The 15055-nt window shown below is 42.3% G+C and overlaps 1 protein-coding gene across 8 annotated transcripts in view; it reads left to right on the top strand.

Moving 5' to 3' along the window:
• Positions 1 to 15055, top strand: part of CGNL1 (cingulin like 1) — a 123215-nt gene that overhangs the window by 16930 nt on the left and 91230 nt on the right. For 3 of the 8 annotated variants that reach the window (XM_044980191.1, XM_044980192.1, XM_044980183.1), the window contains exon 2: positions 1097 to 1209. The exons of the other annotated variants lie outside the window; for them this stretch is intronic. The gene's annotated coding sequence lies outside the window, so the exon portion shown is untranslated. The remainder of the gene's footprint in view (positions 1 to 1096; positions 1210 to 15055) is intronic. 8 annotated transcript variants of the gene reach the window in all.

A 15055-nucleotide genomic window follows, 5' to 3' on the forward strand; every position in this document is an offset into this window, starting at 1 on the left:
ATTCTGACTAGTGGATTGAATATTAGTAATTTAAAGAAATAATAGTTTAAAGAAAACTGTTTTGAGTCAGTTCAATATTGAACTGCATTTTCCCATAGTCGCACATTGCCTTAGGAGAAATGCAATTCAGGAGCCTGATGTTCCCATTCTCCCCTATGGGCCAGGCTCCATGGCTGGACTATATCTCTCATAACAAACCTGGAGTCATGTGACTCCCGTGATGGTAACACATAGCTTGGTCAAAGGGAAAGCTGCATTACAGTTTTGGGAAAGGTAGTCCCCCATGGAGCCTGGCCCATAGGAGAATATGGGGCCTGAACAACAACTCCTGTATGTGTTTGAGCTGATATGGAAATGCAGCTTACTGTTTTGTTGAACTGATTTTAAACTAAATGTTTTGGGTAAGTTAAATTAAAATATTCCAATTTGGGTTGAACTGACTTGAAATCAAATATTTCATTTTGATTTTCGAGACTGAAAATTGAAAGATTTTGACAAAACCACCATTTTTTCAATGGAAAATCCCTAACCAATTGTAGTGGCTAAACTCATACAGGTTTGTGTGTTTTCTGTTACCTCTTTGCTAATGGACCTGATTCTAGTCTAGCTCAAGTAGTAGAGGCTCATACTTCAAGATCCAGAGGTCCCAGGTTCATTCCCTGAAGATAACTCAAAGAGGGTCATCATTATAGTTGGCTATGCTGTCTCTAATCACTAATGTCACTATATTCTACTCGGGGAGCCAGAAACAGAACCAGAAATCCTGAAACCCAACATTCCAGTTGTGTAACCCACTGGCAGAGTATATGTTGTGTCTCCCGCTGTATGCTGGTCTTAATAGAAAATAACAATGTGCCTACCCCACCAGTGTTACTCTTATAGTTGAAGTGCAAGAAGTCTGTGCTATGATCTAAATTTCCTGTGTTCAAACCGCTGTAGGGGAAATTCAGAAGTGCAAGGACTTCAGAATAGTTACAGTTGATTTCATACTGGAAAATATTGTATTTAGAGGTGAAGTTGGATATTATGTTAATATTTGCTTTATTGTTATATGTATAGTAATAATATTTTGGTTAATGAGAGCTGTTCCTTCAAGAACAGGGTGGTGCACTTAATTATAGAGTTTGAGGAAGACTGAAAGCAGGATGTAGGAGATTTTGCCTGTGTGAGCAGAGAGTGAACCAACCTGTTTGTGCAAGCATCTTAAAGGTCAGAACTTGATTTAATAAATTCATTTTTTTTCCAGATAGCTGTCCTCATTTTTGAAGGTATGATATTAGGATTTACTTGGGGCTTGGATGTCTCAGGACTTTTCTAAGGTGAAATGGAGCCTTTCACCTGTAAGTTGCTAGTATGGATAGTGTGATTAGTTTGGAGGGTCTCAGTTTTGGCTCCCACATCACAGCTCTTGAGCCTCCCTGGGCTCCCATGGTTCCTGGCTCCTTGGTATTCCACTTTTTGACCTTTCGTCCCAAATCGTGATTAACGTTTTTAAAAAAATTGAAATTTTTCTCAGGGGGGCAAGATGGTTTTCTAGCCAGCTTTAATTTTACACCAACTGGCAGAGTCAGCAGAGGCCAAGAACTGCATGCCATAGACCATGGAAACTGAATTACTCCTATTCCTCTAGAAGATATTCTCTTCCACCTCCCCGATCTGGACTGAGGCATGCTTCCAGGGCAGTGTATGTGAGAAGATAGCCCTGCTGAGGCCTGTTGGATAAACAGAGGGCTTAATTCACCAGGGCACACAGTCCAGTGTCTTTCACCAGCACTGTGTCTTCACAGCTGAAATTTATGGTTATATGCAAATTCTTATTAAATAATCTGCACAAAATGTCACACATGGGACTCCACCTCATTCAGGGTGGCTCATAGTCATTTGTGAGTGGATAGGGATAAACTTGTCCAGAGATCCCACATTACCCACCCACAGAACCTAGTAGCCAGGGCACCAGCTCAGGCTCTCCTGTCTGATGCCTGCATGTCGTAGCAGAGAATTAATTTCCAAATTATGCTTCCCATCTGGAAAATTGGCTTTGGCTCAATCTCCTGGCTTTCTGGCTTTTGCAAGGGTGAGGGTCATAAGGTAGCAGACCCCTTCATAAGGGTACAATGAGGGGTTACAAAAATGCAGCTGGAGTCTGGGATAACATGATTGTGTAGAGATGGGAAACCTGGTTATAGATGAAGGGATTGCTTGCTAGGTGGGGTTACTTTACATAGATTTCCTGTAAAACTCAGGACTGGCCCTGGTTTAAGTTCAGTGGTAGCTGAGAACTGCAGGTCGTCTTCTTCTAGAAGTTTCAGGATTGTGAGGATAGTTTTATATGTTGAGTTGATGGATGGAAGGGGCATCAATGCTTGGTTTCAAAGTGATCTCATCTCTATAACATTTTGTGCAGAATATAGAACACTAATGCAATTTTGTGTGAAGTTTGTAGAATTAACAATAGTATGCTTGTATTCTGCATGTCGTCATAAACCATCCCAGTCTTCAAGGTGGCCTTCAGCCTTGATTTGGTCTCCCATCAGTGTGTGATACCAAGCATAAATCTTTCAGTGAGGTAGTAGTTCTGCTGCTTTCTGAGTTGTGAATAATACATGCGGTATGGTCTGGGGTCCTGGCTACCCGTGATTTTGCAAGTATGAAATCTGTCACAGGGTATTTCATTCCATTTGGGTAGGGAGAGAAGCTGGGATGTGAAGCTTTTCTTGGCTGCTCACAAAAGGAAGCAAATATTTTAAAACCCATTGGTCTAATTTCCTGTTCTTCATCAAGTGAAGCGTTAGGTAGTTGTTTGATGTCACCATCAGAAAAGCTGACCAGTCATATAATAATTCTCAAGTTCACTTCTTTCCACAGTTGTCTGCCAAGAGTCTGCAGTCAGAGGTGCTCTTTTTGAAAAGCCATTAGATGAAATACTGTAGCAGCTTCTCGGTTAAAAGCCTTTTGAAAACTTGGATCTTGGCCCTTGGGGCAGGGAGTGGCAGTTTGCAGAGGCTCTGAAGACATTGGCCTGGCAGGGCCAGAGTTTAGTACAGGAGCACACAAAGCCTGCTCTGGAAGTCTTATTGAAATATTATTGATTTGAATCCATAGTATGCTATCCTCTCTGATAATTTTGGGGGGTGGATGCTATTTATTATATAATTTCTATAGAGACAAAAGTATGCTAGGTGCAGAATGAAAAGTTAATTTGAGTCAGGGAGAAGAGAAAAACTGGAAAGATGGTGATTTTTTGGATCATTCCAGCTGCCTGCTAGAAATTGCCGGGTTTCATCATGACTTAGCCATATTTCAGCATCACAATAGCCTAATCCCAGATCCACAACCATCAAATCCCACTGTTCTCCCGACCTCTTGGGACTCCCACTCCCAGGAGATTAAATTAAATCACCTGCCTCAGGTCAGTCCCCACTGTAGGCCAACCCAATTCCTGAAAATTCTAACTTCCCATCCTAAAGGCCAAAGGGACTACACAACCTACCCAAACGCATGTTCTCCTTGCAGAGCTCTCACATCATAGGCGGGATTGAGTAGTAACATATCCACCCGGATATGTTAGCAAGGACTATCTATAAGTTTCACCGTGTTCTTCTTAATGCAGTTTTTGGCCCTGCCACATACTGTGTTGTCTGTTTCCCTTGCTTTGTACTAAGTGCCAAGAACTCTTCCTTCTCCCAGAATAGTCTTCTGTCTGTTTTTCACTTTGCACCGCCATTTTAACATTGACCTAACACATAGTTAGTTGCTGCATGGCATCACTGATGCCAGCTTATTAGTTTGCTGCATAGAGAATCCCTTGCTTAGTTTTAAAGGGTCAGATCTATTTTGTGTTAAGCTACTGGGCCAAATTTTCTAATCCTTTTTTGGTTTTTCAGTGTGGGGAAACACTACTGCATACAGTGGTAGTCTGTTTCCCCCTCCCCCCAGCTTTTCATTACCTAAAGCTTTATAATCTTCAGTTTTCTATATGATACTTGTTTGACAATTTTTGCATATTTTGTTCTTAGCTTTAGTGTATGAGTTAGGTGCAGTAAAAAATCAAAATAATACAAGAACAAGAAGTCACTCAGTTGAATTAATAGCAGGCAAACATCATTTAGTCAGTCTTTTGGATTTATAACGGTCCAGAGATATGAATACTGTAGCTGAATTTTTAAATAATTTTAACCTCATGCTAAAATAGGATTAGTCAAATCTTATGCCTCAGGGCATCAGTTGATGAATGCAAAGGTCAGGAAGGAATGTTTTACCCCAACTCAGCCTTGCACAGTTGGCTGGGTGCATCAAAGGTTATTTTCCACATTCCTTTGAAGCATCAAATAGAGGCCGCTCTTTGAGGTAGGATGCTAGACTTGATGGGTCAGAAGTCTAACCTGATATAGTAAATACTGTGTTACTGCAGCAGTTAAATACTATGGGCAGTGAATTAGCAAAAACACTAAAAAGATTAATTGAAAATAACTATGATGTAACTGAATGTCATTTGCCATACTAGACCCTAACGGCTCAGAATTGTCAGTAGGCATGTGAAGATTTAGGGCTAGGGCTGCCAACTTTCTAATCACACAAAACTGAACACCCTTGTCCCTGCCCTGCCCCTTATCCGAGGCCACGCCCCTGCTCACTCCATCCCCCCCTCCCTCCATCGCTCGCTCTCCCGCACCCTCACTCAGTTGCTCATTTTCACTGGGCTGGGGCAGCGGTTTGGGGTGCGAGTGGGGGTGAGGGTTCCAGCTGGGGGTATGGGCTCTGGGGTATGGGCTCTGGGGTGGGGCTGGGTATGAAGGATTTGGGATGCAGGAGGGGGCTCTGGGCTGGGGCAGGGGGGCAGGCTCCAGGAGGGAGTTTCGGTGTGGGAAGGGGTTCCGAGCTAGGACAGGGGTTGGGGTGTGGGAGCGGTTTGAGGTGCAGGCTCCAGGTGGCACTTACTTAAGGTGGCTCCTGGGAAGTGGCTGTTCTTCCGGCTCCTGCCCATAGGCGCTACCACCGTAGCTCCCATTGGCTGCGGTTCCCAGCCAATGGGAGCTGCAGAGCGAGTGCTTGGGGCAGGGGCATTGCGTGAAGCCCCCTTGGCCACCCCTACCCCTAGGAGCCAGAGGGACATGCTGGCCACTTCCCGGGAGCTGCACGGAGACGGGTAGGGAGTCTGCCAGCCTGTACCAACTGGATTTTTAATGGTGGAGCCGCCAAGGTCCCTTTTTGATCAGGTGTTTCGGTCAAAAACCGGACACCTGGCAACCCTATTTAGGGCTCCATTCTCCTCTACAGGTGTTGGTTTACTGCTGCTCTTCTATTGAAGGGGCATGGTATGTCCTTCCCCTGACTCTCCCATGTAAGAAGCCTTAGGGCTTGGCTACACTGGTGCTTTACAGCGCTGCAACTTTCTCACTCGGGGGTATGAAAAAACACCCCCCTGAGCGCAGCAAGTTACAGCGCTGTAAAGCGCCAGTGTATACAGTGCCCCAGCGCTGGGAGCGCGGCTCCCAGCGCTGTACGCTAATCCCCACAGGGAGGTGGAGTACGTGCAGCGCTGGGAGAGCTCTCTCCCAGCGCTGGCGCTGCGACCACACTCGCACTTCAAAGCGCTGCCGCGGGAGCGCTCCCGTGGCAGCACTTTGGAGTTTCGAGTGTAGCCAAGCCCTCAATCAGCAAATCCTCTGAGATCAATGTGAGTCTTGGAGAATCTGCAGGAGGCCCGGGGCATCTTCACAGATGGCTCCTGCAGAAGCTGTTTCCGTCTCTCTCCGTAATGTGGCTAACTCCTGCTATTTATCCCCCTCCCTCCTAGAAAGGGTGCGTGAGGTGGTACAGGGTGTGAAGGGAGCAGCAACACAATCTAATATAGTTTGAGGTTGCAGATTTGGGTGCAGGAAAATCTGCAAGAGACCAGCTGGCACAATTACTTGCCCCTTTCAGTTCCATAAAAGTTGGACCCCTGCAGACCCTCCATGGAGGATGGGCTTCTGTGGTGTTGCGTGGGGGAGAGCATGTTGCATGATGGTGCTTCTCTCTTCTGTGTGTAGCCATGGAGGGGAGCATGGGGCTCTGAATTACAGGATTTCAAAAAGTTATGTCTTGTAAGGCAGCATCTTGTAAAGTCCATGTCATTTGCCTTTTAAAAAAAGGTAATAGCAGCTGCTAAGAAACATATTTTCTAGCACTTTTAAAATGGACTTTTGACCAGTTAAACCTTCAGTGTGCTTCTGCCAGGGTTCTTTATGAAGTATCACATCCTAGGAACCATCTGCTGTAGAAGAACATATATTATAAAGAGCAGTATTGAATTTTCAGACATTAGAGCTTATCTGGATAAATTCTTTTTATAAACAAGAAAAAGGTCTGGTTCCTATTATTGCCAAAAAAAAAATCAACAATTTCATTTGAAAAATTAAACAATTTCTGAGTAATGAGAATGTTGTTGGGTTTTTTTTTGGTTTTTGGTAAATATTGTCCAGATCTGGTAAGCATTTAAAAATGTGATACAATTATGTAAAAAATTCAAATATTTTTGTTTTAAATAAAGAAAAGGTTGAGAGTACGAAGGTTTAGCCCCACAGAAATGTTTATAATCCCCTGGAAAATGGGGATTATAATACAAACTGACATAAAATATAGGTTTCAGTTGAACCAACGTAAGCAGTGGGAAAGTGGCACTTTATGAACTACTTAGGTACCTGATACTGCAGCCCTGATCACATAAACAGTCCCATAAATAATGGGCTTGATGCTGCAAACAGAACCATATGCTTGTACACTTCCTCCCACCCAAATTTCAGAGGGATTCCAGGTGGGAGGAAGGGACCATATACAAGGTCCTATTTGCAGGATCATGCTCAGTGATGGCTGGATCTGGGATAAATTCACTTTGAAATCCATTTCCTTCACCACCACCCCCAAAAAAAATGTTAATTGAGGTGCTTTGATTAAATAAAATCCTTTGGCTGAAATCACAAATAAAAGCAAGTAACTGTGTAGTGTGACAATTTTTTTGAAATAACCTCTATTTGTAATGGCTTTGCTTGCTAGTATCAGTGGAGTTGAATTGGCTTCAGTCTTGTCTGAGTAGGTCCCCATGATCTTTAATTTAATGCCCCTGTAAAATTTGGACTAACTTGGGATGATATTTGGATTTAGAAAGCTTGTTGGTGAGCAAATCCAGCTGCTTAGTCCAATACAATACAACTGCAAAAAGCCAAGCTATTACTTTCTTGGACTGTTTTCAAATTTTCCAGGTGAAAGTGTTGCTCAATCAAATCTGGCATAACATGAAGCACTGGAACACTGTTGCCAGCCAGAAAATATCAAAAATTGTATTGTTCTAAACAGCAGCTAAATTTTTGATCTTCAAAAGATGTTGGAGGTTGTCTATTTAATTGAAGCCAGTAGAATATTTTGAAAAGTTAACAATTTGTAGAATTAATTACTTCCCATAAGCAGCTGAATCAGTACACACCCTTGTGATTTTTTCTTCACAAACAAGAGAGAGGAATTTGTTTTTATTAGGTAATGAAAACAATTATCTTAAAAATCAGTGTCATGAAAAGTAATGTAAAAACACTGCTCTGATCTTTACTGAAAATCATGTCTCCTATGCATTTGAAAAGGACTTCATGTATTTTCCTTACAGAGCACCACTAAGTTTTACTCCTTTGAAACTACATAGCAAGAATGTGTTACTCAAACCAAAAGTACTGCAGCTAGTATGACAGAAATCCCAGACCTTGGATTTATGTCTTCCTTGATAAACATAGCTTTTTTCTTTAACAAAGAACTGTAAGAAAACAATAACTGACCCACTGAAGAAAAGAAATATTTTAACCTCCTTTCATAAACCAAACAGCAAATCAAGACTGTCCTGTTATATCGCGCATGATGGACAGACTTGTATGTCAATATAAATAATCCATTATCAGCACTAGAAGTTTTCTGTCTGAAAGTTTAAATGCAAGGAACATCTGTTTAAAACTCTCTCACGTAAAGTATGAAGGAGTGTATTTTCATAAAGGTTTTATAACAAAAACCCAATATTTACGATTTCCCTACATTTTTAATGACATTTCAATATGCTTGTATATTTCATGGTTTGGTTTGGTCTTTGTCAGTTGACAGAGGCCAAGCTACAAAATGAAATTTACTAGCAGAGCCTTTCAGTTATCAGACTGGCAAAGACAGTTTTTATTTCTGGACGTACATTAATTAGATACTTTGATTCTGATCTGTATAATCTTGAATTAAAATACTATTAAAATACAATATGAGTATTACTATACCTCCATGAACCATGATTGGTCCATTCAGTGCTGTTGATGTGGCTTTTTTCTTTCTCAATAAAAATGCTATAGTAACTCTTTCTGAGAATAAATTGTAAGAAGTCCATAAAACTTCTGAATATTTTTTAAGTGATACAAACCTATATGGAGGAGTTGATTCAATAATTTTTACGGAAAACACCTATGTTTGCGTTATGTCCATGTCTATAACAAACCATAATTACCAATCTGTATAAAGCTATGGTATTGTTCTCTGAGGTACTATTTTTAAAATTTGTGACTCTATATTTATGAGGTGTTTAACATATACATAATATTCTGGAGACATTCTGAAAGGAAAATATATTCATCCCAAACAGCATCTGAAAATACCTAATGTGTGAAGGAAATTTTTTGTAGTTCTCAATGTGTTGTAATTTTTGCCAGTTACAAACTTCTTGTTGCAAATTATTGCAGAAAAACTTGTTATGATATCAGTGTTTGCATTCCAGAAATAACACTGGTCATTCTTTTGTATATTCTCTACAACAAAGCTAATAATAGTGGGTGTATTTTTTTGTTTGTTTCTGATAAGGAGCAATCTAATCAAATCCACGTTCCTCACACACATTTTTGTTCTGAGGACGTACCAAGTACATGATCTGAATATTTATTGTTGCTGCTCGTACAGGAAGGTATTTCACAAGAGTAATAAATACAACCAGAAGAAGATAGTGTCTCTGAATTAGAAGGGTTTGATACAAATTCTGATGAGGTCAACAATGCTTTAAAGATGCATGCACATTTAATTTTAAGCACAGTTCTCTTTGACTATTTTGGTGTTGCTTTTTTTTAACCATTAAAAGTTTCAAGGTAACAATTTATTTGAAGAAGCAATAAGCACACTCTAATTGCTATTATAGCTGGTTGAAAAATAAGCGAGAGCATCTTCAGTCCATTGGCTTCCAAATGGAGCAATGTTTCAGTTTTAAACTTTTCCATGGAATTTATTGTATCATTTTCCACTTTTACTAACAGTTTATTAAACCTTTGAAACAAATCCTATTATGTGACTACAAAAAAGCTCAGTTCCTTTATGTTACACAACAGAACTATTCCATTTGAATAGCAGTAGTGTGTGTGAAAGGTGCCAAACTGATAGTGTTGGAGATGGATGTACAGAACTGAAACAGCAGCAATGCAGTCTTTCTTATGTTACCCTCTAAAGTTCCCCATACCTTGACAAGGTGTCTTTGCCTCTAGTGATTACTCCCCATGTCCACTGAGTTAGGACACTAGCTATTTAAAGCGGAAAAAGTCCCTGTTTTGCGGGAAAAACCGTGGGAGCTTCTACTTGCCAATGATTTTTTGTGGTGAAACTCAGAAGTTTCACTGCAAAAAGAAAACCACCTCCACGAGAGGCGTACAGCTCTTACCGTTGATGCTTTTGCGGTGATATGCAAGTGAAGAAATGTTCTTCCTGTTTACAGAGCTTTTAGCCTCCGTAGGATATCCCACAATGTCTAGGTGACCACTCTGGCCAGCAGCTCTGCTGCTCTGATGCCAGGTAAACAGATATCCACCCCTTTCCCTGTAAAGCCCTGGAAACTTTGAAACTCCCCTTCCTATTTTCTTGGCAAGTGCTCACTTATCTGGCCAGGTGACAATGCCTGCTCCACGGAGCAAATAATCCCCTGCTTGGAGCAATGCTGAGCTACCGGAGCTGATCAGTGTGTGGGGAGAGGAGGCTGTCCAGGGACCAAGGATGCCCCGCAATCACCCCCTGCCCCCTTTTCCACAAGACCTATCGTCAAAATGAAGAGCACTGCATTGTGGGATAGCTGCCCTAGAGGACTGCTCTCATCGATGGAAGTGCTGCCAAATGTAAATACTCTGATGCCTGTGGAAGTAAGTGCGTACACAAACCACTGCTTTTCTTTCACTGGTTCACTATCACCGGTGAAACTGACGGCGCAAAAACTCTGCAAGTGTAGGCATAGCCGTATTGGTCTTTTTGCTGATACAGCCACTAGTGCCAGTAAATGCCACCTATCATGCTATAAATCTATTAGAAACTGAAAGATAACCACCAAAATAATATATGAGTGAATAAAAACTCTTAGGAAGTTTAACTAGAATGGCTGTTGCCCTTTCTCCAGAATGCAGATGTTTTCAATAGCCAGACTACATGCCATTCCTAATGTTTATTTTTTACAAAACTTTTTGAAAAATTGATTGCAATATGTGTGAAGTTTCCTTGCTCTTTGGGGATCATTGGTGACACCCCAGGATGCATTGTTCTGAGGCACTGCAGATACCACGGATGAAATCTTGGCTCCACCGGAGTCAATGGCAAAACTTCTATTGACTTTCACCCGAGAAGTCTTCATGCAACTTCTTGTTCTTCTAGTGTCTGTGATATCCCAGGATGATCCATTCTGGGGTGTGTCCAGTGAACCCAAAAGAGCCAGTGGACTTCACAGTAGAAAGGTATCTTCATTCTTTGAATGCTGTTTTTAGAATACATAACCACGGCTCTGGATACTCCTTGGTAAACAAATTTTATGGCTAGGCCTCTGAGCTCTGCAGCAGCTTCATGTAAATTACAGTGACTTTAATGTAGGATTACCATCCGTCCAGGGGCGGCTCCAGGCACCAGCACGCCAAGCGCGTGCCTGGGGCGGCAAGCCACAGGGGGCGCTCTGCCGGTCGCCGCGAGGGCGGCAGGCAGGCTGCCTTTGGCAGCATGCCTGTGGAGGGTCCGCTGGTCCCGCGGCTTCGGCAGACCTCCTGCAGGCGTGCCGCTGAATCCGTGGACTGGGGACCTCCTGCAGGCAAGCCGCTGAAGGCAGCCTGCCTGCCGTGCTTGGAGCGGCAAAATACCTGCATCCGTCTGTATTTCCCCAGACATGTTCGGCTTTTTCGTCTTTAAATAGCCGTACGGGAGGAATTGGTAATAAGGTACAAAGATTTGGGATTCCCCACCCTCCCCTCCATGCAGAGTGCGGCACAGCTGATAGGGCGGCTGGGCCTGATTGAGCCGCTCCCATTGGCCTCCAGCAGCCAGAGCCCCTCCCCCGTTTCCCCTCTCCCTCTGCCTCAGCACTCTGCAGGGGAGGGGCTGTGTGCTCGGCAGTGCGGCAGCTTGTTTGGTTTGGCTCCACGTGGAGCCAGTGGCTCAAATGGCATGGTGGTAAGGGGAGTCCCGGGGGGCAGTCGGGGAGCAGGGAGAAGGTTGGATGAGTTGGGACTTCGTTGTGGGGGCCGTCAGGGGGTGGAGATGTGGAGAGGGATTGGAGCAGTCAGAGGACAGGGAGCAGGGAGAAGGTTGGATGAGTCGGGAGTTCGTTTGGGGGGCTGTCAGGGGCGGGGGTGTGGAGAGGGATTGGAGCAGTCAGGGGACGGAGCAGGGAGGGTTGGATGGGTCGGAGGTTCTGTGGGGGGGCTGTCAGGGGGCGGGGGCGTGGAGAGGGATCGGAGTAGTCGGGACAGGGAGCGGGGGGGGGTTGGATGGATCGGGAGTTTGGGGGGGGCTGTCAGGGGCCGGGGAGTGGTTGGATGGGGCCTGGGAGTCCAGGGGGTCTGTCTGGGGGTGGGGATGTGGATAAGGGTTGGGGCAGCCAGGGGACAGGTAGGGGGTAGGGCCCTAGGAGGCCAGTTAGGGTGGGGGGGTCTCAGGAGGGGGCAGTCAGGCGACAAGGAGTGAGGGGGGAGTTGGGAGTTCTGAGGGGGGCAGTCAGGGGGCAGGAAGTGGGAGGGAGTGGATGGGGCGGCGCTCAGCCGGGGCTCTCCCTCCCGTCCTCTTTTTTGATTGTTGAAATATGGTAACCCTACTTGAATGAATTAAATATGAAAATGAGTAATACAAGCAGTACAGTAACTCTGGTGTCATTTACATTTTTCAAATGTTACTGATTTTTGTATTGATACTGCATAACCATATCATAGTGGAGGGAAAGTTGATAACAGCTGGGTAGGGGCAGTTAGGCCTTTTGCACTTTAGGAAGATATAAGAGGCAGTGTGGGACTATAGGATAAACACATTAGATGGATGTTTTTGTTAAAAGTTCACACCGTTCAGAACAGGAGCTCATCAGAAAACTTTGAAATTTCACTGAACAAAACAAAAAAAAATGTAAAATTTCTCTATTTTATGAGCCCTTTTTTTTTATGAACCATTGTTTCAGGCTGTCTTTAGACTCAGGAAGACACAGTTGCAGCAGCTTGTGCTTGGTCCATACTTAGAAGGTTATTGTTGTAACAATAAGAACTAGAAACATCAATGAGAAATTTACATTTTTTTTTGATGATTTCTTGGAATCTGGAACCTGGTTCTCTGGCCCCAGGTGGATTCCATAGCATAAGTGGTCCCTGTATGTAACTATTATTGTGATAACTATATACTTGGTGCCAATAAATAAAATAACCTAAAGCAAGTTTGACTAGTTACTTTTCCTATTTCATATGGGTATTGTGAGTATTAATATTTGCACTCAGCTTCGAGGAAGTTAAGCCAATGTATAATGATGGATATTATTTTTAGATTATTATATTTTAGAACTTTTATTTCTACAGGCATTATTCTCATATAAGAAAGTTTGAGACAAGAAAATGAAGCATTCTGCTTGTATAAATCCCCCAAAATTTTATTAAATATGAATACATTTGTTCCATAGAATTTTTTTGTGGGAAACTGAGGAAATTGCATTCTACTTAAGCAAATATTTACTGAACTCTGATGCATAATCTAAAAGCTTCCCTTTCTTCTGTGCAATTTTAAGATTATACACTTGCATATTGGGGGTTTAGTCTTTCTGCTCATTACATTTTGTAATCTAGTTTGCAATTTAATTGTAAATTGCAAAGTAATTTATGAATTACCATTTTTTGGTAAAAGCTAGTTCCACTGAAAACTGCAAAAATGCCCTGAATTTCTTGTTTATATTCTGCTTGAAATGTTATATTCAGAGCACATTAGTTGGTGATGGTTTGAGAATTTTTTAAGCTCTGATTGTTTCTGTTGTTTGATTTGCATAATCATTTCTTATGTTATGTCTACACTAGTACTTTTGTCAGGAAAACTTTTGTTGGTCAGAGGTGTGAAAAAGAACATGAGTTTCACTAACAGAAGCGCTGGTTTGAACAGTGCTATGTCAGTAGGACATGCTCTCCCACTACTGCCACTTATGGGGGGTGGTTTAATTATGTCAGTGGGGGAGCTCTCTCCCGTTGGCATAGAGTGGCTACATGGGAGACCTTACAATGGCGCAGTGTAGACATAGCCTTAAAGTTTTTTATCTTTTTCTTGTGGAGATTAGTTGTTAATCTTAAAAGTTATCACTACTGACAAATTCTCTCTCTTCTTGGAGGACTACTAAACACATGTCTTTGTAATATCAAACCACATTTGCTAGTATGCTATTGAAAGCTTTCAAGTATTGAGTAGTTTTGTTTGCATTTCTTTTGTTTTGCCATTGGTGACTTTTGCTGTCTAGCTAAAGTCAACAAAGAGCCCGTTTCATGCATACTAACGCTTAAGTCCCTGAACCACATGTATATCCTGCTAATTAAATATTAAGCATGTTTCTCCTGTGTAAATGGTCACATGCAAATATGCCATGGTTGATTTTGAGGAGACTAGTATTGTTACAGTGTATTGGTTTCCGCAAACTAGATTTCCTTTTTTAGAGTTAAATATTTTTCTAGATTTGTTTACATTTTCTGAAAATAGTAACTAAACCATTTAAAACACTTTACTCTCCTTGCAGTTCTTCAGTTTTTGTTCATTTCAAGACCATGATGTGTTCAGAGCAAGAGAGCATGGATTAGAGTTTAAAGCACAGGATTGAGAACCCCTCATCTGGGGTCTGTCCTGTTCTTCCAGCGACTGGCTACCGTAGTTGGTACCATTTGGTTCTTATCTACTTATTTGTTTTTTGTGAATTTACTGAGCTGCGTAAATAATCTTTTTTCTTCCGTGCTTTGTTAGCCAACAAGTATTCAGCGCTAATGTTGCTTTTTAAGGTCCTGATCCAAAGCCCACTGAAAACAGTGGGAGTCTCTCCATTGTTTTCAGTGGGCTTTGGATCAGCCTCAGTATGATGAGGCAAATGTCTATTGTATTAGATTTGTCATTGTATCTCTGTTATCATAATACCTGGAAGCTGTGTAGCTGTTGAGAGATATTATCATACACTATGACAAAGGAAACTCCAATATTATGTGGAAACGTATGGAATTGGAGACCTGAAAAAATGAAACGTAGGCAAATTTGTCATTTCCTTCCATTGTTCATCATCTTGCATTTTTTTCCTTTCCCTTGGCCTTCCCTGTTTCGCCCTTTCTTTTGTTCAATGACTCTTCGTATTCCTGGAAGTTTTAAAGGGAATTCAAATTCCATGTTGTTTATTTTATTTCCCTGTATTGAAACTAACAACATCTGGCAGAAATAGTAGCTAATTTACCAACTGTTTTTACAGTCCAGGAAAAAATTGGTCAATGAGGCTGTCTTTGTTTGTGTCGTGTGGACCATCAATTGGCCCCGTGGCATCAGAGCTGGGAGACAGGCTGTACTGAGCAATACTTGCTAAGTAGGACAAGTTCTCAATGCCCTGGGAGAAGGGGAGCTGTGGCTGGTTTTAGGCCAAGGTGGGAAGGGTGTCCATTGGGAAGAAGTTGAACTGGCTGCTGACTAGCAGACTAGTTGGCTGGTTAATGGTGAGCTGGACTGTCCTTTTAGTCTGGAAAAAATGGATCAAATTCTGCATGTTGTCTGAAACCCTCCTGTCCGTTGTAAC

This window comes from Mauremys mutica, chromosome 11 (assembly GCF_020497125.1).
Source record: "Mauremys mutica isolate MM-2020 ecotype Southern chromosome 11, ASM2049712v1, whole genome shotgun sequence".
NCBI lineage: Eukaryota > Metazoa > Chordata > Testudines > Geoemydidae > Mauremys > Mauremys mutica.